The sequence below is a fragment of the Lemur catta genome, chromosome 12, assembly GCF_020740605.2.
Source record: "Lemur catta isolate mLemCat1 chromosome 12, mLemCat1.pri, whole genome shotgun sequence".
NCBI classification, from domain to species: Eukaryota; Metazoa; Chordata; class Mammalia; order Primates; family Lemuridae; genus Lemur; species Lemur catta.
This window is the reverse complement of record NC_059139.1, coordinates 27,506,719-27,532,948: the sequence shown is the minus strand read 5'-3', so window position 1 is coordinate 27,532,948 and position 26,230 is coordinate 27,506,719. Positions and strand designations below refer to the sequence as shown.

The window sequence follows — 26,230 nt, the reverse complement described above, 5'->3', positions numbered from 1 at the left end:
GATACAAAGTTGACTTTGGAAATTATCCCAAAGACTATTTGAAATAAAGATCTACTCCTATTATTAAGGATAAACTTCTAACTTTATGTATATTGTGATTTTTTCAGAAATAAGACAGAGACAGCCAGTAAAACTCAATATTGAAATATTATAAATGAGACAGACTCAACTTTCAAATTGCTGTTTCATAAACTGTTAAATGAGGGTTCCCCCACATCCTGCAAAAGAAGTAAACTTGTTTAAACACATTGCAGGAAGTATTTTGTTCTATTGGACATCAAAAGTAAAATATTTAAAAATACTGTTTGGTTCAACTTCATCAAGACTTTAAAATTTATGTTTTCATGTATGTTTTATGATGAACACAATGTATTACAACACTGTGCATGTATATAATTTACATATATGTAAACAGATATATTGTAAGTATATGCTCAAAAATTATTTCACTAATGGGATATAGAATCCCAATTTTAATGACTTTTGACTGAGCATAATCCCATTATACATGAATGAGTAAAATGAAGCAAGAGGCTCAGAGACTGCCAATGTCACCACAGGGCATAGATTTTCAAATTCTTATTATTCAAACACTTTCTGTTTCATTCTACTCTGTTTCCATGCATGGTTCAGGTTTACCTTATCAGGTAAACATTTGGGTACACAGATCCAAGGCTGAGACCTGGGCTCCTTATCCTTTTACTACTCTCCAAGTGCCTTCATCCTTAAAAGATCGCTCTTTTGGAAGCACAAAGGTATACGAAATTTTAAAGAAGAGGCATCTGCCCATCAGATAAAATGTAACTGTGTGGAAAGGAAGGACCCAGACATTAGAGCAGAAAGACACACTCTAGGATAAGCTGGGGATTTATTCTTATATTATAATTAAATCTTTTCAGATGAATGCCCACAAAGTGAGAGAATTCCTAAAAATATATTCACTATTTTGGAATATATAGGAGAACGAGGAATGGCTTAAAAATAAGAGGTTGACTTAGGTATGGAGAAAATAGTGTGGCATTCTGGGCAGACACAAGGGGATGAGGGTATGAGAGAAAACCCTCTCAGATGAGGAGTTTCACAGCCCTGATGCTTTTCTTACATGTTGGCTCCCTTTTCTTTGTAGAGCTTTGCTGACAGGCTGTAATTAGTAGTCTGCACAAACTCTGCTAGAGAAGGTGTATGCCTTCCTACAGGCTAGTGCTTGGAAAATGTGGTCCTGGGAGCCTGGTCCAGCAGCACCAAAACCACCTGGGGAGGTTGTTCAACTTCAGGTTTCTGGGCTCCACCCCAGACCTATTGAATCAAACTCTCTGGGAGGGGCTTGGGAATCTCCATTTTTTATTACTGTAGCTGATTTGTATTTTTGGGGGAGTCTCAACTCTCAGGCAGAATGTGCTGTCTGGTAACTGGAAAAGGAGAAAAGATCAGAGGCTCCTCTCTTGGCCTAAGGTCATTAAAGGCTAACATTTGAAATATAGTATCACATTCATTTTATGAGATTTGGTAAGATATAAGACAACTTCAGGCTCATACAGGAAATTAAACACTAGAATAGGATCCATTGAAGGAGAGATTGAAAATCTTCATCTTGAAAGAAGGGCAACTTGCTTTGGGTCTTTTGGGATGTGCCTTTGCCTACACGGGGTGGCTGGGGGGGAAGCATTGGGATAGAGTCAGCAATTACTACACACATCTATGTTCCAGAAACACAGATGTTTAATTCTCAGGAAAACCACAGAAGGCAGTTAGTATTAGCCCCATTTTATAGATGAGGAATGTAATACTCCAAGAGGTTAAACTGTCTTACCTACATTCATGCAGCTAGTAAAAAACAGAAGTGGGATTTGAACCAGTTTTCTGAAACTCACAATCAGTGCGTTTTCACTTGCCTCATGCTACTACCTGTCTGGTTCTAAGATTCAGGGCACCATTGGTAAACAGATGAAAGAAAAATTAAATTATGAACATTAAAAAAAGACGAAATGGCTAGTGTATCTGGCAGAAAGGAAATATGCAAACATGCTTTCGGACCATTTGATGGAACTACAATAACTCCTACAACAGAGGGGAGTAAAGGAATCTTTATAAACTCATGACTTAGCACCCTTGAAATTATAGGTCAACAAACAGGAAATACTCATTTGATTTGGACTAGAACACAGAGTTCTTGTCCCGGGAGAAATTTTATAGGACTGTCAGCAGTGACAAGTGGTTAGGTCAGCTGCTAAATTTCACATCTTCCATTGGCAGAGAAGGCTTAATATCCCCCTGAAGCAATGGTCCAGCATTGATTCAAGAGGCAATATCTCTCAATTAGGGGCCATAGATGCTACTTCCTATATCAACCAAGATTTCCTGAGTGGTATTCAACATGCCATAATTATTAATGAAACTTTATTTACAGGCTCAGATGGGTCTTAGCACAGAGGTTAAATGGGTTGGTATTCACTGCACCAGTACAGACGTATTACATTTGTTACCATGCCCATAATGCAATTTCACAAGCTTAATATTACTTTTTCTCCTCTGATTTATACTGGTGCTTTTTTGATCAAAGCATGGGGACTGGCTGAACAAACCTGGGGTTTTAGAGCAAGACGAGGATGGTAGAAGGAGCTGAGGCTTTGGGGCTAGTGCACCCTGAGTTTGAATCCTTGCTTATTTGATTTTAGAAAACTATTACATTCTCTTACAGTCTGAGTTTCCTCAAATTCAGAGACATGGGTATGGTAAGAGTAATCTTAATGAATTATTGTGAGATAAACTCTAAAAAGTGCCTGTTTAATAAATGTTTATAATCTCTCACCCAAGAAATATGCTAACATAATCCACATACTAAAGTTGATTTTAACATATTTATCATGGTAACAAGAACTAAAGTTTACTGAACTCTGTCACATCCTGTTATGATACCGTCTGGTGTATCATCTTGTTCAATCCTCTTAACAACTGTGGGAGATGGGGGCTGATACTAATCCCATGGTAAAGATTAGAAAACTGTGGCCCAGAGACATGAAGTGTTATGCTCAGGAAGACCTAAGCCCACACTGCTTCCCATTATTCTAGAAGATTTCTACATCAAGAAGATATAAAGAGGCACTGTAGCACAGTTGTGCAGAGCAAGGGAGCTTGTGTCAGGACGCCTGGGTTTGAATCTCGGCTCCACACTTAGCTGGGTGTGCTTTGGGCAAGTCACTTCTCTTCTTTCTGCCTCAGTCTCCTTATCTGTTAAATAGGGATAACAGCATCTACCTCAGAGGCTTGTTAGAAGGACTATTAATGATTTAAAACATGTAAAATGCTTAGAATAGCACATGGTAAACACTATGAAAATACTACTGTGATAATATTTTCAGGTGATAAGTCTGATGATGAATGTCTCAACACTGGAGCTGAAAAAAAAAATCTGTGTTTTCTCACTCCTTTCAATGGTTACCAGGCTTCCTTACAATTTTATATCAAATAATAACTTTGCTAGTGTTTTATGAACCGAGACATCTTGGTTTCTTCTTAACACAGTAACCAGTTCTGGCCTCTCTGTGACTTGAACAGCACTAAAACCCACTTTAGGTCAGTGAAATCATAGAGTAAGAAAAAGAAAAGGAATAAAAATATGGTCTTTAAAATTCGGCATCCATCAGACCAGAGACTGCATCTGACTTCTAGCCACACCACCAGAGAGTGCCAGCCCCCACCACATGCAGGCTGTAATTTTGAAACTTCACACTGTAGCAGTTTTATCAGTTTTATTTTTCAAGGCCAAAAAATTCAAGGTTAGGATATAAAAGTTTGAAAGTTCAGAATTCCCTATAGTTGTTACAACTACCTATAATATAAAATCTAGTACTTTCATTTCCTCTATTTGGTATAAGGAGTGGGATGTGTGCAATATTTTACTTAATTCTTGCAGCAGGGAATTTATCAGGTTCTAATTTTGTAGTTGCCTCTGGCCTCACAAATCTTGGTTTATGATGTAGTAAACTAGCAAGTGATGTAACACTAGCAAAGTTATTATTTGATACAGAATTGTAAGGAAGCTTGGTAACCACTGAAAGGAGGGAGAAAACACAGATTTTTTTTCAGCTCCAGCGTTGAGACATTCATCATCAGACTTACCATCTGAATATATTATCACAATAGTATTTTCATAGTGTTTACCATGTGCTATTCTAAGCTATTCTAAGAATTTGAAAGCTGTGCAGCAGCATAGCTATAGAATAAAGTAGCACCTACATACACGTTTCCCTTTTTGAATGAAACTAAATAAAAATAAACACTCATGCCCCCAAATAGTTTAAGATATAGCTCATTTATAGAATTTAAAATAGTGTCTTTTCTTTTCTACTTTTCTGGCTATTTTTTTTAAACCAGGAGTTTAATTCAAGAGTGAGGTGAATATACTATCAGCTTTAATACCACCTTTAAAAATGTACTCACACTGGGACATAACACTGAAGTTGAGATGATAGCAGAAGTTTCACCAAATGAAATGAGCTTTCCCTTTTAATAAAAAAGGCAATATATGTAACCTAAACATTTGTACCTCCATAATATTCTGAAATAAAAAATATATATAATTAAAAAAAACTACCATCCATCTTCAGGATTGATAATATCAGTTTGGGAAAAATATTGTTGAAGAAACAAAGTTACTTGGCAGGTGTGACGGGGGAATAGGTAGAAATGGAGAAGCAGAGAGAGGAGAGAGTGAACACAGCTCAGTGTGTCACTCTAAGGAGTACGTCCTCTCTTCATTTCTCATTGTGCCAGCATACACTGTGGTCTGGCCTGGAGAGAAGCCCGTCTCTTGGTCCATGTGTGTCTACTCACTTGGGGCCCCTGGCCTGCTCCTCTCAGTCCCAGTTGAGAGCAGACCACCAGGTACTGAAATTTCTGCTTCATTCTCAACACTGCACAGAGCATATATTTACAATTTAACCAGTCTTGAGAACCTGGAGGTTCTCTCACCCTCTTGGAATTTGCAAGATGCCAGGAAGGCATTGCAAAGATTAGAGATGTGGTTGGGTGGTGTTTGAAAGTGACTTAGGACCAAACGATTGCAAAATAAGTAGAGTCTTTGCCTCTCAGATGAGAACCAGGCTCACCTTAGTGGCACATGTGTGCAGTGTGGCTTCTTTAGCATCTAATCACGGAAAGCTGAACATTTTCCGGAAAGCCTCCCAGAATCATTATAGGGGTTCTTAATACCCAAACAGGACTCTTTTTACTAGGATGGAGAGATTAGAAAAAGCTCATTACCATTATCTCTTTTCCCTATTGAACAACTCCACTTCCTTCCCGGCAAAGTCCTCATAAAGCAGATTCAGACGGTAAGCCCAGCTTATCCTAATGAAGACTTATAACCCTTCAGACTTCATCAGCTTGGAGTTTACAGCTATAAGCACACAGTGGCCACTTGAATTACAAGGCTTGGAAAAGTGTTCAAGACAAATGCTACGTTACACATTTGTTTTGGGAATCTGGTTCAGGATCCCAAAAGGGTTAACAACAATTACAGCAATCATGTGCTTCATAAAGACTTCCATATACTATATATTATCATTGCATTCAATGATATATTTTATTTCAATTATCAGTAGTAGTAATTGATATGACTACAAAGTAATAAAACTGATAATTTTAATCATTATGCCAGTTCTCACATATTTAAATATGTTATCTGTAAAAGTGAGTACATTGGGAAGTTTTAAATAAATTCCAATGATATTGCTATTACTCAAAAGATTTTTGAAACTCTTCTTTGGCAATTGTTGTTAGAATTAAATTAATTCATGACCTACATAAGAAAACGATCTTTAATTCTTTTTAGCCCTAACCAACCTAATTTAATAATGTAGTGAAAGTTTTTGGAGCAAATAAATTCATTATCTAGAACTGGCTGGAATTCATTACCTTTTCCTGTCCTTGCTTGCAAATCCCCTAGGCAACTGCAGATAACTGGGATAATGAATATAATGCAAACATTTCAGTGTCACTGCTGCTTTCTGCAATATGATTCAGTACACTTATGTGCCCTCTTATATGACTTTGAATAACATCATGGTCTAAGGAAAAGGGGCCCTTAGATCAAGAGCCCTCAATAGATTGTAAGAACTTAAGATCAGGGGGTCATATCTTATTTCTTTCCAACCCTTGGCCCCCTCCCTGTCCACTCCCTTGGTCACTTAAGATAATGTTATGTTTATACTGGTGTTCAATAAATACTCCTAATTCAGCAGTAGGTTGAAGGTTATAACCTACTTGTAATTTTTTTTTTCAGTTGAAATCTCTATTTCTTAATGGAAGGGACTCTGGTTTCTCCTCTGGATGACTGGCTTACCATCAAAGTACACAGGATTTTCAGTTTTCTTAGTTTGTCACCATGTTTTTAAGCAGTCAAACCAAATCTTTATTTTGGGCTACTTTAGTTTCAAAATGTTTGTAGAAATTACCCCACTCTATGTCCAGAAAAGCATGCTTTTAAGATTTTAACTAGTGTTTTGTTTTTGTTTTTGTTTTTTTTAGAGACAGGGTGTTGCTCCGTTGCTCAGGTTCACTGGAGTGCAATGACACCATCATAGCTCACTGCAATTTCAAACTCTTGGGTTCAAGCAATCCTTTTGCCTCAGCCTCCTGGATAGCTGAGACTATAGGCACGTGCCACTATGCCTGGTTAATTTTTTTACTTTTAAAAACTTTTAGAGACTGCTTTGCCCAGGCTGGTCTTGAATTCCTGGCCTCAAGCAGTTCTCCTGCCTCAGCCTCCCAAAGCACTGGGATTACAGTGGCGAGCCACTGTGCCTGGCCCTGTTTGAACAGTTCTGATAAATCATTTCATCTCCTGCTTAGTCATTCTGGCTGTTTTCTTTGTTTGTTTATTTTTGTGTGCAAGGACACTGCCTATCCAGAATGGGAAATAAGGCCCAGGGACTAGATGACAATTTTCCAGATGTCTGTTGCCAAGGGCCATCCAAAAGGAACCAGCTGTTATGGCTTCGCCTCCCTTAAATGTGGCTTTATGTCTTCCATATTGCTTTGTCAATATCAAGTGCTTTGTACCTTATTACTTTCATAACTTCTTTTTTTGCTGAATATTTATCTTCAGCTTATTTTTTCCCAGATTTATTTTATTAATTTTAAATGAATCATTATTATTATTTTATAAATACTCCATATTCCATTTATAAAATTCCAAATTAGTATCTCTTAAAAAATATTCTAAAGAATCTCAGATTTTGGGTTTGGCATATTTATATAGCTTTCCCTTATGTTAATGAGATGTTAATGATTTACCACACCACATATTTTCAGAGCTGAACAGAAAAAGGAAGGAAACTAACATCATGCTTGGGGGAAATTTTTACGCAAGCTTATAAAGAAGGTAGTATTTATACTTATTTACAGATGAGCAGCTAAAGCCTCAGTGGCTAAGTGTCTTGTCCAAAATCCCACAGCTAGTAGGTAGCAGTGCTACCGAAGCCAAGTCTGTCTGGTGCAAAGTCTGAGTGCCCCAGTTAGGTTTCTGAGATGGCTCCTCCTTTGAGTTTCATTCTTCAAATACCCCTTTCACTTGAGGGAAATGTTAGGAAAATCAGCTGTGCTTTTTGAACCTCTCAGATAGAAAAGACTATCATTACTGTTCAAGAAACAAGAAATACCAATCAGGTTTAAGAGACAGGATCTTAAGGGCTAAAAGTATTGCAGGTTGTCACAGTTTACTGAGGTTGCTATAAAATAAGTAAAGTCAAAAACAACCCAACTCTGCAGGCAGCTGCCATATAAGCTGCCAGTCAGATAAGAGATGCTTTCTATTATTTCTATTTCTATTAAATATTTCTATTTCTATTTCTCCTCCTCCTCTTCTTTGTCCTCTTAATACTAGTACTACTACTATTATGGTTGTTATTATATATTTAGAACAGAACAAGGGAGGAGGGTAAGACAAGGATAAGTGAAATTCCAGATTTCTGATATTAACAAAGGAGGGTAAGGAGTCTCTGTTTTGAGGACTGGGGTAAAGAGAGGACTAAGGCTCTAGGAAAATAAAGGATTAGAGATGAATTCAGGAAGACAAATTATTTGCCCTCCTTTTCATCCTCCAAAACACATGCTATACATAAACACATACACACACCTCGCTTGCACTGCTGGCCATGTCTCCTTCACCCCAGAAAATAACTCAAATGCCGGAGTATGTGACAGTAATTCCCTGCTACCCTGTTTGGAGCAACCCACAATTTCCTCTCCTCTGGGAGTAAACCTCAGAACACTATGATCTGCAGATTGCTAGAACACTTGTAAGGAAATTGCACATTGTCGTCACACCTGATCCATGTAAAGGTGAGGGTGTAAATATAAATATTCCCATTTTGAAAATTTAAAAATACAGGCTTCAAGAAGTACATAACTTTTGAGCACCTAGACAAAGTACTCTAGGCCAGGTTTTCTGACTATGCTCTTTTTACTTTATATTTCTTGGTGCTGAAAATCTCCAGTCTTTAAAAAATAAAAAAAATTGAGATAAGTCTTAGACACACTAAAAAGTGCACATTTATATTTATATTTGGATGGTTTGACAACTGCACAGTGTCACCAACACCCCAATGAAGATATAAATACACTATAACTAATGGTAGCGTAAAATCTAGAACCACTGGACAAGTCTGTTAAAGAGGAAAAAAAGTCATATTCGGCGGGAAAAAAAACCCTTTAAAACAGGCATTTGATATACATATGTAAGGTCCTTTTGCCAAGAGGGAAGAGGGGAAAATCAAAATACAGTGTTGATTTTTCTAAGCCATCTTCTTGTGATTTCATTCATGCTTCCTTTAAGTTGCTAAGCTTTTCTATTCTACATTAGACTTGTATATAAGAATCCTAGGAACATACAAAAATTAAATAAAGGCATCAGATTTTTCCTACATTTTTACTTTGGCATTGATTTTATTATATTATTATTATCATACTACAAATCTCTCAGTTACAATTGGCTAATCAGCCTTATTCATATTGAAAAGGAACCCATAATCCCATCTTAAACTTTGCACAGTACAGCTCAGTGTTTTCTACTCAGACAGTTCTCAACCATAATGTTATAATTATACCATTTTCTCAGCAGCATCACCCACATACTATAATTATAGTCAAGGCAAAGGCTGTGTTTACAGTGTACTAAAGTGGATGGAATTGTTTCATTTTAAGTGATTCATTTACCTCTTCTGTTGGTAACAGAAATGCATGATAATGGAAGAGTCATTGTCATAATATGCTTCTCTGAACAACAATTTCAGATACCAAGAGGCTAAAAAAGAAAATAAAACCCTAAAACCCCAAACCCTAATATGAGGAAGTATGCAAGACACAATTCCCAATGTGGTCCCACAATGACTCCTAATTTGAAAATCTAGGGTGGGCGAGGTAATGGAGGCTGGCATGTGGTGGTGACCTAGGGCCTCAGGGATGCCCTCACTTGCTTTGCCTTGTTGCAGGACATCACCAAGCACCTCAAGTCAGTTTGCAGGGTTGACAGCATAGCAATATTTTCTATCTCAGCTCTAAGCTTTAGGATCTTTATTCTTTCAAGTACAGAGAATGTCTATTCTGTAGAGCTATTTATGCCCTTAAGACTTTTTATTCATATTCCCTATGGGCCAGGCATCATTTTAGGTCCCTCGTACATGGCGACGAACAAAGCAGAAGTTTCTGTATTCATGGAACTTAATTCTAATGTGTTTTAGACCTGTCTTTTGCTTATTTACCTGGGTGAATAAAAAGAAACCTTTTACTTTTATTATGAGTGATGTACACTCACCCGTATTAACTTGAGTGCCAAAACATTGCTCAGTCAGCCCATCAACTGAAATCCACCATTTTTTTTTTTTTGATATGTAGGCATAAACTGTGCCTGGAAAGAAGAATGGAGAATGAGGGAGACATGTTGGGGTTCAGTTCGCTGGGTTCATTTGCAATCAGCTATGAAACACCTGCCAGCCTTGTGACGTTACGAGGAATAAAGATAGACACTGCATTTCCAGTGCACCTCTGCCCTGCTTCCCCAAAGCAAAGCCTTTGGTCTAAAATGTTTAGTAAAACCTTACCATTCTTCAACTTGCCCTGCTCCATGGAACCTTAGGGACAGGAGGAACAGAAGACAATGTTGTGAGAAATCATAAAGGATGATTTGGTGGGAGATGAGCCATATCTAGGCACACGTCTTCTGGCTATATTTTAGGAATTATTTTTAAGAGTGTATGTTTTTCCCTTTTTCTTTTCACAGTAGGCCAAGTTATTGAACCAATTTTCTCATAGCTTAGGCCAACAAGTGGATGCATATGGTGCAAATGATTACTTTCTTTGGTTCTGAGATATACAAGAGCTGAACTTAAGGCTTCCAGAAATCAGTCAGCAACACTAAGGAGCTGAATAGTCTTTGAAATGAAATTCTGTTCTTTTTGGCTATTATTTAGATTTCATCTTATCTGAGCTTGAACAACTGGGCTACCCATAATGCTCTCAGCCTCTAAGCCCCCAACCTGGGACAGTGGGGCATTCGTGAGTGGAGAGAAAGTAGGCAGAGTGGCATGGACAAGGGTGAGGTGGGCACATTTCAAAGGTTCTCCATGGGCCTGCAAACACAAGCTTGAAAGTTATAGCTTCAGGAGTAAGTAGTTAGAAGGCAGAAACAAACAAAAACCTGTATTTAGAGAACTGCAACTGACTGGTTCTCTCCTCTCTTTCTTTTTGGTTTGTGATTAAATCAAAGCCTATTGGTTATCTTTCCATTTTTGTTTGTTTCAGGAGTGACGAAAGGCTAATCCAAGGGGGAAGAATGTAAATGTTCCATGGCCACAGAGTCCTGGAATCTCTATTGGACACAGCAGTGTTTGCTATGATGTGATTTCAGTTTAAGAAATAGCTTAAACCAACAGAGTTTGTTTGCAAACAGATACCAGTGTGCCAGAAAACAGCAGCAATGAGATCTTCAGTTCAAGTTGAGCTCAGGTATGACCTAGAGCCATACTTGTAAATTCTAGCTAAGTCATTTATTTTTCCTTGCCACTTGAAAACAAGTATGTCTTCCACCATCAATCCTTTAGGACCACAAACTTTTACAGAATTCATTCAACGTCTAGTTAGCTAGAGCACAAACATTTTCTGGTTTTCCCACAGTAATTCTCTAAACTAATGTTTTCATACAAGGGCTTTTCTTACTCTTCTGTGATAGAACTCTGGTAAGGCTAATTTTGTGGGTTCTGCTGAAAAGGTGAATTGTGTTTACTTGGGGTTGGGTGTTGAAACCATTTGTTTATGAGGGATAACCCTATTTTTATTAATGAATTTGCAAATAAACATAAAAATAGGGAGCATGGTTTAATGAACTCCTATATGCTCATCATTAAGCTTCAATAATTATCAACACTTTACCAATCCTGTTTTGGAGACTTCCCCTATCTTTTTTAAAAAATCATATTATTTTACCCATAACTATCTAGGTATATTATATATCCCTAAAAGCTAAGAATTGTCTCATTTTAAAAAATTACTCTAATATCATATCTAAGAAATTAGTAGTAATTCCTGAATATCATCAAAGACACAGTCTGTGCTCAAATTTCCAAAAATATTTGAAGACATCTCTTGACAGTTCATTCATTTGAATCAGGATGCAACCAAGTTCCACATGATATCTCTTAAGTCTGTTTAAATCCATTATGCTCCTTCCTTCTTCTTTTTATTACATAATTTTGTTGTTGAAGAAACCAGATAATTTCTTTTAGTTTACTGCATTCTTAAAGGGTCATTTAAAATGTTTCTCTATACCTGTTATTTCCTCCTATAAATTGGAAGTTAGACATACAGGCTTAATTTGATTCAGTTCAATTCTCCTGGAAAAATACAACAAGGATGGGTGGTGCTGTGAGCTCCTATATCAGGAGACACATAATATCATGTGATAAGATTGATCTGGGTACAAGGTGTTGTCAGCCTGTTTCACACAGAAGAGAGTATATTTTATCATTCACTGATCATCTGGCCTAAGCCCATTATGTCATCAGGAGTTATAGAGTGGAGATTTTTCCAATCTTACCATTTTTTCTGCATTTATTAACTAAAATATGTTTATTTAAAAAAAATAATTCAATTTACTTTCACCAACTATTTAGTCATGCTGAAATACAATTCATGCAAAAATTCAAGGCAATTGCTTTTTTCCCTTGACGTATCAATGTTTAGAATAGTGAGATGCCCTAGTAACCTCCAAAAGTGACCTTGTTTTTTTTAAGTATCCTTGTGAACTTATGGATGAATCATGTTCTGATGTCATGTTTGTGGGACTGGAATTGTGAAGTTGTTTCTCCCTTTTCAGATATTTTGGGCTGTTTTCAGGAAAAAAGCAAATTTTGTTATCTTGGCCACATTTCCCCTTCCATTCCCATTTTCTCCACTCTATCATGATAATATTTTACCAGGATCTCTCTATAAGAACAGGTGAAGGCAAGATTGGAGACTAAATGACATCTAAAAGTCCATTCACATATTCAGATCCTCTAGGGAAACCACTGTGGACTTTTAACAAAGGGTGGGCTCATACCCAGGGAGAGGTCAGTATAGACATTCACACTCGAAATGCTTGGACACTGTGGTAGACTCACATGCCTGACCCATGCCATGCCCACACCACTGAATGTAGCTGGGGCAGTGCTCTAACCACTAGCAGCTTGTGCTCCTTTGGACATTAGCGTCCACTGAGGTAGTAATACGTAATACCTTAAAAAGAAGTTCCCTGGTCAACTATTTCCAGGAAGTGTTGTGGGTCTTTCCTTTCTCTCGGATATTCATAATGCACACAAACACATTAGCACCTCTGACAAGTTCTGCAATAGCTTTGCATGTCCCAGCATTTCCTAAGCACTGGAGAAATGCTGTGCTAAAGATGGAGGAAGCAATGTGTCTACAACCCAAAGCACAGCAAGGATTGCCGGCAGTCACCAGAACCTAGGAGAGAGGCATGGAGCAGATTTTTCCCTCAGAGCCTCCAGAAGGAACCAACCCTAATGACACCTTGATTTTAGATTTCTGGCCTCCAGAACTGTGACAGAATAAATTTCTGTTGTTAAGCCACCAAATTTGTGGTAATTTGGCATAGCATCCCTAGGAAACAAACACAATGTGCCTGAGCTCCATCAGTGAAGATCAATTCCGTACATCATAGGTAGAGGTCCGGCATGAATATTTAATGAAAACAGTGTATCCACAGATGATTCTGATGGGTGCACCCACCAAGAACCACCACTTTGGGATCTTGGGGTTTAAGGGTTGGCCACTTTATATTGACAACACACTAGGATTTTAGGCTCTTGCTGTGGCTCTGAACTCACCAAAAAAGTCCCATGACCTTTATCTATAGATTCCTTTTTTTTTTAATAAGAAGAAGTTTCAAAGAATATATTTTTGGGTTTATCTGTTAAAAGGTACATAAGAACTAGTTACTTACTATAAGTAGTGGTGACGGTTAAGGTCATGCAGCAGAAGGAGATAATTATAGGATCAAAGAGGAGAGAGAGAAATCACCATTTGTCAAATTAATCATACAGATATTACTTGAAAAGAATTCTCATTTTGTAGCCAGAACAAGGCCAAGTTTCCTTTTCATTGATGATTTGGGGAATCTTAGTCTTCTATGGCTTCTCATCCTAATCCACTTATAATCCTTCTGGACTCAATTTCCTTTTATTTACATTAGGTGCCTGAAAAGGCTGCTTCTTTCATCCCTGGATTCTATTAATCTGAAAACATTTGATTTATTTTCCTAATTGTTCTCTTTTCAGCAGCCTAGCCTCCCTGGGTTTCTTTTTGATGTACTTTTCTCTCTAAGTCTTTTGGTTTCTCCGAGAGAAGCCAGGGAGGTCTCTATAGTCCTGTCAATAATTAAAGACTAATAAGTAAGGCATCTGTTCTTATAAATACCTCAACAAGCAGAGGTTTGCAAGGCAGAAAGGAATTGGTGTATATTACTCTGGTTTTCTGGTTTGACATTTTCTCACACTGAGGCTGACTATACCCTAGGGAGTTATTTACTCATAGTTTAACCAAGATTATTCAGTTAAAAACTAATGTTTTGAGGAGGTACCAAAGACAAATTTCTCTTAATTCAAAATTTTTGCCCAGCTGGCCTTGTGCCCAGGAAAGGCAGGGTATGTAGTGTGGAATGTAGGGAGAGCCAGAGGGAAAGGATAGTGAGGGTGGGATGAGATGGTGTGGGAAACATTCCTTCCCCTTAGGCACCAGATAGCTCCGGATCTGACTCTACCAGCCAGTCGCAGTTCACCTGCAGCATGAGCCAAGCCGGCTGCCCTGGGCCAGCCTGGGCACCTAAACACCACCTAATATGTTATTTACTGCTGTTGTTAAAATCGATCCACAAAGCCTCCTCATACCTGAACTTCTGAAGCAAAAACAAATTTTAAGTTAGAGACTCTAGGGGCTTATAAATGTACATGTATAAAAGAACCCTACCAATACACCAGTATGTGATTATTGACGAATGATTCATCCAGGCGGTAAATGCTTTAAAGGCTCAGAGAAAGTAGCTTTGGACTGAACTTAGTCCAGTAAGGGGTGAAGCTGCCCTTTGGAAAAGTTGAAAATGTCTATTTTAATGGAACAGCCTTTAGCTATTTCTACAGCCTCATTTTTTTTTATATCTAAGGACAGGCTATTAGGGGAAGGAACAAGGGAAGGGAACACCAATCTATTGGGTGCCAAGCACTGTAAACATTTTACCTGATCTTGTCCAAGGGCAGCCCCAAGGGAAGACTTAGTAGCCATTAAGCCAAGCTCCAGGATACCTCTTCTTTTTCCTGTACCACCTCTCTGTCTGGGTGCCTTGCATGGCCTCCTACCCTGGGCCTGGCTCCTGCTCTGGCTCTCTGGAGTCTGGTGAGCCTCTCAGCCCTTCCCTGCTTCTCCACCTATAAAAGGACAACCTAGCCCATCTGTCACCCAGACTAAGGTACTAATAGCAGACATGAAAACAGGGCTTCTCAAACAAGGGTCTTTGGGCTATAAAAATAAGTTTTCTATTTTTTATAAAGATAAATGGCAATTAATAGACATACACATTACATTAAACATTTATTTTTTAAATCAAATTTTTCAAATTGGGCTGTACAGGCATTCTATGGGGTCTGTGAGAATTTCACTTACTTGAAAAATATAGTATTCAAATACGAAATATACTACACTAGATGCAAGATCTTTCTTATCCCCTCAGAAAAATATAAATGAACTTAAATAGGAGATAAACTTTGGTGAGTGGGGTGAAGGGGTAGGCAGGGTGCATTCCATGACCCAGGCAATTGTTTGTACTATTGTTTCAGGAGTAGTAATAGTAATAGTAACAGTAGGAGTAGTAGAAATAGTAGCAGCAGCAGTAGTAAAAATAATAACACTTCTAACATTTATTCCACACCTACTTTGTGCCAGGAACTTTTCTATATACCCATCTGCTCCTCACAATGACCCTTTGAGATAGATGTTGGTATCTCTATTTATAGATGGATAAATTGAAGTTTGTGGCATATTAGCAGTATGCTTAGTGCATACACATTAGATAACTCATGGTCCCCAGCTCCTCGAGCCCCAAAGTCCTCATCACACAGCCTGCAAGACCGATTGAAACCAACAGCAGAGTTTATCACAACCCCAACCGCCTGATAAGAACAAACACCTCCAAGACTTTTGTAGGAACTTGTTTGCTTTTCCTACATTAGATAGAAAAATGGCAGAATAGGAAATGCATCTACTGCTCTCAAATTTGAGAAAACAGTTATATTACCTATCTGTGTCAGTCTTAGTGTTGGGGAAAAACATGCCAAATTCACATGCCATGAAATCTATGTTAACACCTCTCCCTCCACTTCCCTTCTCCCTTTGCTCTTATGTTATTCCTGGAATTCAGTATGATACTTATTTAACAATATTATTAAGCTTCCATTTTGTGTAAGGCTGTGGCTAAATTAAGAGGAGAGGAGCAGAGCATATAAAGATAAGGAAGACTCAGTCCCTGCCTTCAAAGAACTTGCATTCTAGAAAGGAAGATACCGTGAGTACACAAAACACTTGTGGCTCGTTCAGTGCAAAAGATGCACCACTTTAAAAGTTTTTGGAACTCACAGAAAGAGAATCTTTTGTCACAGTAGATGGGATCAGGCATTTTTCCATTTCTCGGAGGACTTGTGTGGAGTATGCTTGGCAGAGCTTCACGGTGGCAGGTGCACAAAACCATATGTGCTGACAACACAGAGCACAGATGGGCTGGCTGTAAATATTTGCTTTCATAATAACTCAAATTTTGGGTTTTAAAATTCTATTTATTAAGGAACGTTAAGAGAGAAAATAGGAAAGCTCAAGGCTGCTTTTCCATAACATATGAAAAATCAAAAGATAAGTGAAGACATGAATGACACTTGAGAATACCTGAAGGAGTCATGAATGGCCTCTGAAAATACATCTGTTATGCTGTGAGGTTTCAGGTCTATGAGTCTTTTATAGTGCACAATTTCCTAAAGGTAGAGTCTTTTGTCTATTCTTGAGCATGAATTCAGTGGTAGTAGTCAGTTTATTAAAGAGCTACAAACCTTCAAAATCAAGTTTGCCCTCAAACTAGAGCTGTATGTTGCACTGATCCTTCATGAAATAAATATGCAACTATGATGACATGTCTCAGACAATCCAGTTGCAAATAATTGCCCATTATATCCATCACTGAACCTTTAAAGGTGTTCCACCTTCATTTGATGGAGTATCTTTAACAATAATGAATGTATATATCCATTCAGTTAATCCTTACTTTATAATACACAGTTATGTGCTGCATAAGGGTGTTTTGGTTAATGACAGATTACCTCTTAAAACATAACCATAATGATTTTTTGTCATTAGAAATAAAAATTTTTATTTTATTTGTTTATTTTTGTTATAAAAGCAAATATGCTCAGTGTAACTGTTTAATGTTTATGAATACAAGTACAAACATACAAGCCACAAAACATATATACCAATGCTGCAAGTAGAAATATAGTGCAAGCCACATATGTAACTTAAACTTTTCAACTACAGTCATGTGCCACATAATGATGCTTTGGCCAGTGATGGACTGCATATGCAGTGGTAATCCCATAAGAATCTAATACCATATTTTTACTGTACCTTTTCTATGTTTATATGTACAAATACTTATCATTTTGTTACAGTTGCCTGCTGTATTCAGTACAGTAATGTGCTATGCAGGTTAGCTCAGGAGCAATAGGCTATATCATATAACCTAGGTGTGCAGTAGGCTGAACTGTACAGGTTTCTGTAAGTACACACGTTTGCAGGATGACAAAATTGCTTAATGACACGTTTCTCAAAATGTATCCCTGTTGTTAAGCGATGTATGACTGTAGTTTATTTCAAAAGAGCTAACGATAAAGTAAACTTTAAAGTGGATCCTAAACTCTCATTTATGCCAGTTACCAAATTTCAGATACTTTGCTACAGGAGACTAAAAGATGGCAACCAGTACAAACTTGACGACTAGTTCCTTGAAATACGATATCATAGAAATAACCATTTTTTGGTTTAGAACAGGGTACAGCATACTTTTTCTTACAGTGCCAGATAGTAAATATTTTAGGCTTGTGGACCTGTTGTCTGTGTTCTAGCTACTCAACTTTGCCATTGTACCCACAAAGCAGCCATCATCAATCTGAAACAAATAGGCATGGCTGTGTTCCAATAAAACTTTATTTACAAAAACTAGCATTTGGTCTCAGGGACAGTTTGCCAACCCCTAGTTTAAATATTTGTTGACCTAAATTAAAAAAAACACAGAAGTAGCTTATTTTATACCATATATTATGAATTATATGCAAATAAATTTCCTATAAATCATGCCGTATTTTAAAAAGCCCTTCGAAAGCTGGATAACCTCTTTTCTAAGTGATAAGTTATTTATTTAGTAAATAATTACTCCTTGTGTTATTTTTAGTTTAAATATATATTATCTCATATTGCACGTATTTGCCATGAGGCACACTATTACTTGAAGTGCGATTTAATGGTACCTATGCTTTGACTCTTTGTTAAAGCCATAAATCTTTATAAATGTGATATACAGTCTGTTTTCTCAGTATGTAGATTAATCTGTATTATAATCAGGACACACCTACATAATAAATTCAAGATTTTTTCTTCAGTGCACATTATCTGAAAAAGCTGGAGCTGGTGAGAACTAAGGGCCTTTTTGGAATGACAGATTCGGGCATCCTCTCCTGGTAAGAGCCTCCTGTATGCAGAAGCAGGGACTCTTTTAAGAGCAGCTGTTAGACTTAGTTTTGAAGCTGTAGATCTAAGCAGCAAATCAGCAGGCTGCAAGCTAGAAGAACTCAAAGGTCACAACCAACCGTCAGACGCTTTAACTTGCTAGAGTCACTAAAAAGTATTCACCACCCACTGGGGTCACCCAGGGTGAAAGATTGTTTGCCTTAGATTTCATCCTTGAAAAATGTGTGTTATGCTTTGGTAGAGAAATATACAGTACACATAAGCACACTGGAATTTTTAGGGAGACACTTTATTATCCTTCTCGGGCTTCTAAACAAATTGTTGCTCATTTTGAAGATCAAGGCTTTTAAAGGCTTATGCCCACAAGCAGATTTCTAACTATTTTCTTATTGTTTGGGTTCCAAAAGAAATAGAAGACCTTGATATATGCTTACAGCCAGAAGGAACCTCCACTCCAGAAGTTTCATTACCAGTGGCCTAAGATTATGCATAGAGAAACAGATCTCTTGTCAACTAAACGGTAAGTATCTACTTACCACTGGTCATGGTCATGGCTCAGCAAATTTCTTGGAGTTGAAGGATAAAAAAGCTAAGTCCTCATATTTACCTTACACAGAATCCTCCAACAATTACATGTTAAAGCAAGGCAGTGTATAATAAAGCACTAACATGCATGAAGCTAACAGTAGTCATTATCTGGGTATTTCAGGCTGCAAAACAGTCACTGCAAAGTCCATATTTTGAGATAACTAAATACTACTGTGTGAATTATGAATCTATATGGATCATCTATGCTTTATTTTGTTTACCTATTGACAGACATAACACATTCCTCTGACAAAATCTTCTTTACTTCTTGGTCTGTTAAGAGACTTCAGTAAGCTGTTTTTTCTGTATCTCTATTTCTTCTTATATAAAGTACATAATTTTACCTGCTTTCCTTCTATTTCACTGAAGCAAGGAAGGGGGATACATAGTATCCCTAGGATGCTTGGTGCTATCTAGGGATTAGTGTTGTGAGTCAGGAAATGATTACCACTAGTTTGGGTGCACGAGAGAGCCAACACAGTTTCCTTAAAAGGGATCACAAGAATCTATGTTTACTTACTGAATCATTTACTGAATTGTTTATAAACGAGTAGACTGTCAAGAATTCAACGTCAGCTTCAGTGTCAGAACCCGCTGTTAGTGCTGCTCTCTAATGCATGTCCAAAGCTCAAGTTCTTTGTAACAAATAAAGGCTGCACATTCACTCTAAGCCACCATATCAGCAACAACGCACTTCCCTTATGACGTGCTTATGAGCCTGTGAGGTTGCAAATATCTGATGAAAAAGAATGCTAAAAGCAGAGAGGGTGATAAAGCTCTTATGGAGACAGTGATGGGCCACAGGCAGGAGCGGGACTACTCACTGTTCCCTTGGCAGCTGAAGGGCCACAGGATACCAGTGATATCACAGAGATGTCCTGTGCCATACCCCAAGATCAGACCATGATATTAGTGCCATGACCTGAAGTTAAAGTTCTGTGGAAGGCTTTTAGGAAATATTGTATTTATAATCAGCAATAGACAATAGAAATTTCTCCTCCTGTATGTTTTTATCCTTCCCCTTTTCATTTATGAAGGGGCTTGGAGGAGACTCCGTGGTAGCCAAAGAATACTTAAGATACTGGGGAGAGCCAGGTTTCTATTTTTTTGTCCATGTGAAAAATTCAACAACTGTTCATTAAACACTCAGTATGTGCCAGGTACTTAGCAGGTGCTGAAGGATACAAGGATGTATAAGATATAATCTCTGTCCTTATAGATAGTACAGTTTATCAAGGGGTAGGGGACAGCATGCACACAAAAGTCTACATTAGGTTGAACCAAATGTCATAATGATTTTATGGTCCAAAACAGAGTTGAGTATGGGCAATTTCACAGGGTTCAAACTAATATAAATGTTGGAATAATGTAAGAGCCATGAGAGAATACAATAAACGCCATGTAAACTTACCATGGGGCCAGATAACCATTCTAACTACTTTAAATATAGCAACACTTGTAATTCTTATAACAACCTTATGAGGTAGGTATGATTAGCATCTCTATTTTAAAGATTCAAAAACCCCAAGACACAAAGAAATTATGACACTTAGTTACGATCACACAGGAGGTAAGCAGTAGAACTGAGACTTAAACTAAAGCTCTCTTGCTCCAGAGGCTAAGTTCTTAAACCACTGTGCTACACTCTCTCTCCTTGAGAGAGAGAATAAAAGGGCTACAGAGATTCCAAGAGAGAAACATACATCCTCTTGGAGGAACCGGGAAAGGCTTTGTGGATAAAGTGCTCTTTGAAATATGCCTTAAAGGATAATATCCATGAAGGACTGTTTCAGACCGAGAGGAAAGAGGATGGAATTTTTGGTGAAGGGGTCAATATAAAAGATATAATGAGGGTTAATAGGAGATAACTGAGATAAGGCTAGAAAAATGCATAAGAACCAGGTTGTAGAATTTCTTGAATACCTGGGAGATAAGTTCATTTGTAATTTAGAAAACAGCTTGGGAGCTACTGAACATGATTGGGAAGAGGAATTGCTGGATCAGAGGTAGGCAGGAAGATTTAACCTAGAAGGAAAAAATAGGGTAGTTTGGAATAGAAAAGAATAGGAGGTAGGAAGAAAATTAGGAAGCTAGGACGGGAGTCCAGCTAAGAACGTATAAGGACCTGCACAAGCAAGATGAAGTTCACTATGTTAATTTTTTCGTCTTAAAAATGTGCTTTTATTGAAAAGTGAAAGTAACTCACAACTGTGAAGGAAGTTGTTTGTGAACCTCTAAAATTTAAGCAACTCATTTGTTGTACTCATCTAATATGGTAACCTTTTGTAATCCTTTCACAAGTTAACTCTGACCTCAGTCATTCAAGTTTATGTTCAGATGCCTGTTTTCATAAAATATTAGACTACTTTATGATCCAACGGGCAGTCAATGAAATTTCCTCCAGTTGGCTATTCATTTCATTTTGAGGTGGAAATGCTATTGATCACAAAATTTATTCTTTTATAGTAATATGTGAAAAATTTGGTGAAAAGTAATGACTTTTAAAAACGAGAGGAAAAAAATCCCCCCTCAGAAAGATGTGCAATCATCTAAAAATTTCTCTCTCAATATGTTTCATAAAGCCTTTAGGTTCCCTGGTACCAAGTGCTTGGCAGGCACATGGGTAGTGGTTTCAGATCTGGAGACAAAGTGCACCCTGTGTGACCCAGCAGTGGGGAGACAAAAAGGCTTGTACTTGAGACATCGAGACCCTGGTCAACATGTATCCCCCTTCTGTTGCTTTTGGTCCAAATGTTCATCAAATCCTCTGTCAATAACCAATCATGACAGAGAAATAAAATTATTGTGAAAAACAAAGAACATGGAACCATAGCACTGTAGCTGAGGCGTCTGCCTTGTTCGGGAGTACTAAAAATGTTTTGTTTTTCTCTAGAAGATTATAACCCTCCTTTATTCCTCTCCTCAGAAACAAAAAACGGCTTTCTTTGTGGTAAATTTATAGCATTACTTTTTAAAATATAACAAAGATGTCTGTATATCTCTTTAAACTGAAAACTCTCTTAACATCCTTCTCATCCTGAGTATGTATTTTTGCTCATGTTTACCCTGGGCTGCCCTCTGCACGAGTGGAGTGTGCTGCTATCACGTGTGTGAACTGAAAGGTCCTCATGGGGTTACTAACCAAAAACAGCTCTTCCTTTCCAGAAAATGTTTCTTAAGAATCTACTCTGTGGAAGGTGTGTTAGCACACTCTCATTAACACAAACACACCCATTCACATGGATTAGGCCATTTCACCGGCACAGCAAAGCCCTGAAGGCTTAGAAAATGGGACAGATAATTTTTGGTAAACAAGAGAAGGAAGAGATTACAGCAAGGGGTGATTCCTTAGGTGGTTGCATAGCATGGGTAAATTTTAGCTTGTCTGGTTTGACTGCATACTTCTCTCAGAGCTACTGATGCTTGGCCGATGATATTTAACTAAAGATAAATCATGTTCTGTAGTCATGGATCTGTGAGTTGTCTCAGAACAGAATGTATCAGTCTCTCAACATTTTTTAGTAATATAATTGGATTTATGACTTGCACTTATTTTGGTAAAACCTGGGGGGTGGAGGTCTGATGGTTAAGGCTGGCCACATAGTTAGACTGTGCCCACATGACCAGCTCACTATGGGAGACCCCACCATGGGAAGACTTTAGGATTCCTGGTACCGAGGTGCTTGGCAGGCACATGGGTAGTGGTTTCAGATCTGGAGACAAAGTGCATCATCCTGTGTGACCTAGCAACGAGAAGACAAAAAGGCCTGTACCGGAGATATTGAGACCCTGGCCAACACGTATCCCTTCTGTTGCTATACTGTATTCTCTGCCTGTAATAAAGCTGTCCTGTGAGTAGAAATCATTTGATTCCTATGAGGCCTTTCAGCAGTGGAACACTTAAGGTGATAATGTGTAACCAACACAGGTGGGGAAATCTGATCGTCTATGAAGGGCCCCAGCCAGACAAGAGGCCCACGACAACAAAGGGTGCTGGTGGGAATTGCTAAGTATGGAGAAGGATAGGCAACCAGGGAGATGTTAAGGATATTTTCATTTAATTCATTTATTTGCAATATAATTTATTATTTACTATGCTCAAGGTATCATATTAGGTACTGCGAATTATATGCAACTCTGAATAAGACACAGCTGTTCATAATCCAGATGCAGTGATGAGAGATATAGGCAAATAATTAGACTCCAAAGCAGCATGTCATATATTCCTTAAGAATGGTCCTAACAGGTACAATGCGCACTATCTGGGGGATGGGCACACTGATAACTTTGACTCAAACAGTACAAAAGCAATTTATGTAACCAAAATGTTGGTACCCCCACAATATCCTGAAATGAAAAAAAAAAACCACAAAGAGCGGTGTTATGGGCTGAACTGTATCTTTCCCAAAATTTATATGCTGAAGTCCTGATCCCCAGTACCTCAGAAGGTGACTTTATTTGGAGAAAGGATCTTGGAAGACATCATTAAGTAAAATGAAGTCATTAGGGTAAGTCTTAATCCAATGTGACTCGTGGTCCTCACGAGAAGAGGAGATTGGGATACAGACAGGTAGAGAGGGGAGACCATGTGAAGATGCAGGGAGAAGACGGCCATCTACAAGCGAAGGAGAGAAGCTTCGGAAGAAAGCAACACTGCCAGTCCCTTGATCTCAGACTTCCAGGCTCTAGAACCCTGAGCAAATAACTTTCTGTTGTTTACGACACCCAGTCTGTGGTACTTTGTGGTAGCAGTCCTAGCAGACAAATATACAAGTCATGAAATATCATGACCTCTCCCATAGACAAGCGTAGAGAAGGGAGAAATTGCTTTAGGCCAGGGGTATCAGTGTTTTGACTGAACCTTAATGTATGAGCCGGATTTACATTTACAGAATGCAGGGTGGGGTGGAAGGAGGCTAGTTCTGGAAGATTTGATGACATGAGCAATATCCCAGAGGAGGGAAAACACAGCGAGCCTGGGAAATGGTACCTAGTCCAGACTTAAAAGCTGGGGTGGGATTTCAGTGTCTTGGGAAGGGTTTGCAGTTTAACATTTAGGTGGTGGAGAGAGAACTAAGGATATTTAGTGTTACTCAGAGCATGAGAACATTATTATTGGCAGAGGAAGGTGGATCTGAGGAAGGAGAGATGGGACAGCGGTGGCAGGAGAGAGGAGGGAGGTAGTTACTACAAGGTTATCGCAATAGGCCAAGTATAAAGTAAAAGTGGCCTGGAGAGGGGGGGTGGCATTTATTTCATTTCTGTTTAGTCAGTTCTGGCTAGAACTTGTCATGAGAGGGTTTTTATTTTATTTTTCTTTCATGAGGTTTTGTTTTGAATCTGAGAATTCAGTAAAGTACCCATGGGAAATGTGTAAATTATAATTGTGTGTTCTCAGGACATGTTGAACACTAGCTTTTCATGTACAATTATCTCTGTAATGTGAGCTCCTTGATGTTAGGACAATATCATACTTTTTCTCCCTTAAGGTACAGAGACAAATGTTGGGTATTCAGCAGAGAGTTGTGTATTTGTGATACAGTGACAATTGTAAACTGAAATAAAATCTTAAGCCCCCAAGCCAAGTGAACAGACCCCCTCTTGGCCAAGGGAAGCCAGAAAAACCTTAAAGCTGAGTTGACAGCCATGAGGAGGGAGGTCAGACACACCTAGTTATGCTTTTTGGAATTATTCTTTGTAACAGTAAGATACAAAATCATTAAGAGGCCTAAGGCCAACGTAAAACACAGATTAAACCACACCTGCAGGTCATCAATTTACTTCATAGATCTCTTGAGTCTCAATATATGTCAGGTGGCTCGTCTCTGATTAACAAGCCTTTTAAGTTTCTTATCTTAACTTAAAACATTCTAAGCCTTTAGACAAATCTTCATTTCTTTAACCAATTGCAAATCAAAGAATTTTTAAAACCACCTGTAACCTGTAAGCCCACCCCCTACCCTGCCCCACTTTGCGATGTCCTGCCTTTTCTGGCCAAACCAATGTACTCTTTCCATATATTAGTTTGTGACTTTACGTGTAATCCCTGTCTCTCTAAAGTGTGTAAAACCAAACTGTAACCCAACCACAATGGGACCACTTGCTCAAGGCTTCTTGGGCATGGCTCTCTGGGCCACGGTCACACATGTTCAGCTCAGAATAAACCTCTTTATTTTACAGAGTTTGGGTTCCTTTCTGTTGACACAGTGTACACAGTGACACAGTGAGGTGATGTGAGCACTTGGGGCTGTCACGTCTGGATGAGATACTTGTGATGATAAAGGCAGCCACGTGTTCAAGCACATGCACTGTGGCAGGTGCCCACCGATACAGACACATCCACTGACATGGGATACTACAGCCAACTGTTTCTGGGACAGAGAGCAGGTGACTTTTGATAAGGAGAAGCTGGAAGGATAGGGGAGGTCATTGTCAACGTGATTTACCACCTTGAATGATAGATAATGAGCTAGTCTTGTTACTTGTCGCAAAGACAGGGAAGCAACATAGGCCAAATGACTGGTATTGACGGGTAGGAAGTCATTCAACACCTCCTCCATACCTATAGGCTGTATTTCAACAAGGCACAATGTGTAGGCTCCTCAGACCCTGTGATTTGACAAAGGAAATGGCTTGAAGAAATCACAGTACCACTTTGGGGGAAAACTGAGAGCAGCGTTTTATGTTTGCTTGTGAAGGATGGTTCCAACATGAAGCACGCACCATTAGTAACACATCCTTCATAGATTCCTTCTCATTTCCTTACAGAAAGCAATAACGGGATAGGTCACATTGTCTGTTGAGTGAAGGAAGGCTTTGGAATACACTGGCTGGGACAACCCAAACATAACTAAACAGCCACCTCTTTTACAACCCTTGTGATAATTAGGGAGCAGATTAACATGTCAGATTCTTCCCAAACAGGAGAGTTGTACAGGGTTTGTGGTCCGGCACAACTGACAAGTGGATGACATTTGTTGAAAACAGTGTCAACTCTCCTTTTTGGCCACCTCTGAGGAAATGATGTTTAAATCTCACATTAGAAGGCTACTCTGCAATTTAGTCATAAAATCCAAATTATGGTTTCATGACACCTAAATTACCAATAAAAATAGCAATAAACTCAATTAGGTCCACTGTCTTCCTTCCTTTATTGCATAATGCGGACTCTAACACATACTTCTACTGATGAAAAAAAAATCCATACCTAGAATTTAATTAAACAGGCACCTAGAATTTAATTAAACAGACACCTACTATGTGATCAGGATTTTTCTGGTGATGTGAGGGATTTAGAAGAAGAATAAAT

At 38.4% G+C, this 26,230-nt stretch overlaps 1 protein-coding gene across 11 annotated transcripts in view; it reads right to left on the bottom strand.

Annotated features, from left to right (window-relative positions):
* The window catches only part of GHR (growth hormone receptor), a 227,464-nt gene that overhangs the window by 37,567 nt on the left and 163,667 nt on the right, over positions 1-26,230 (bottom strand). The gene's annotated exons all lie outside the window — the stretch shown is intronic.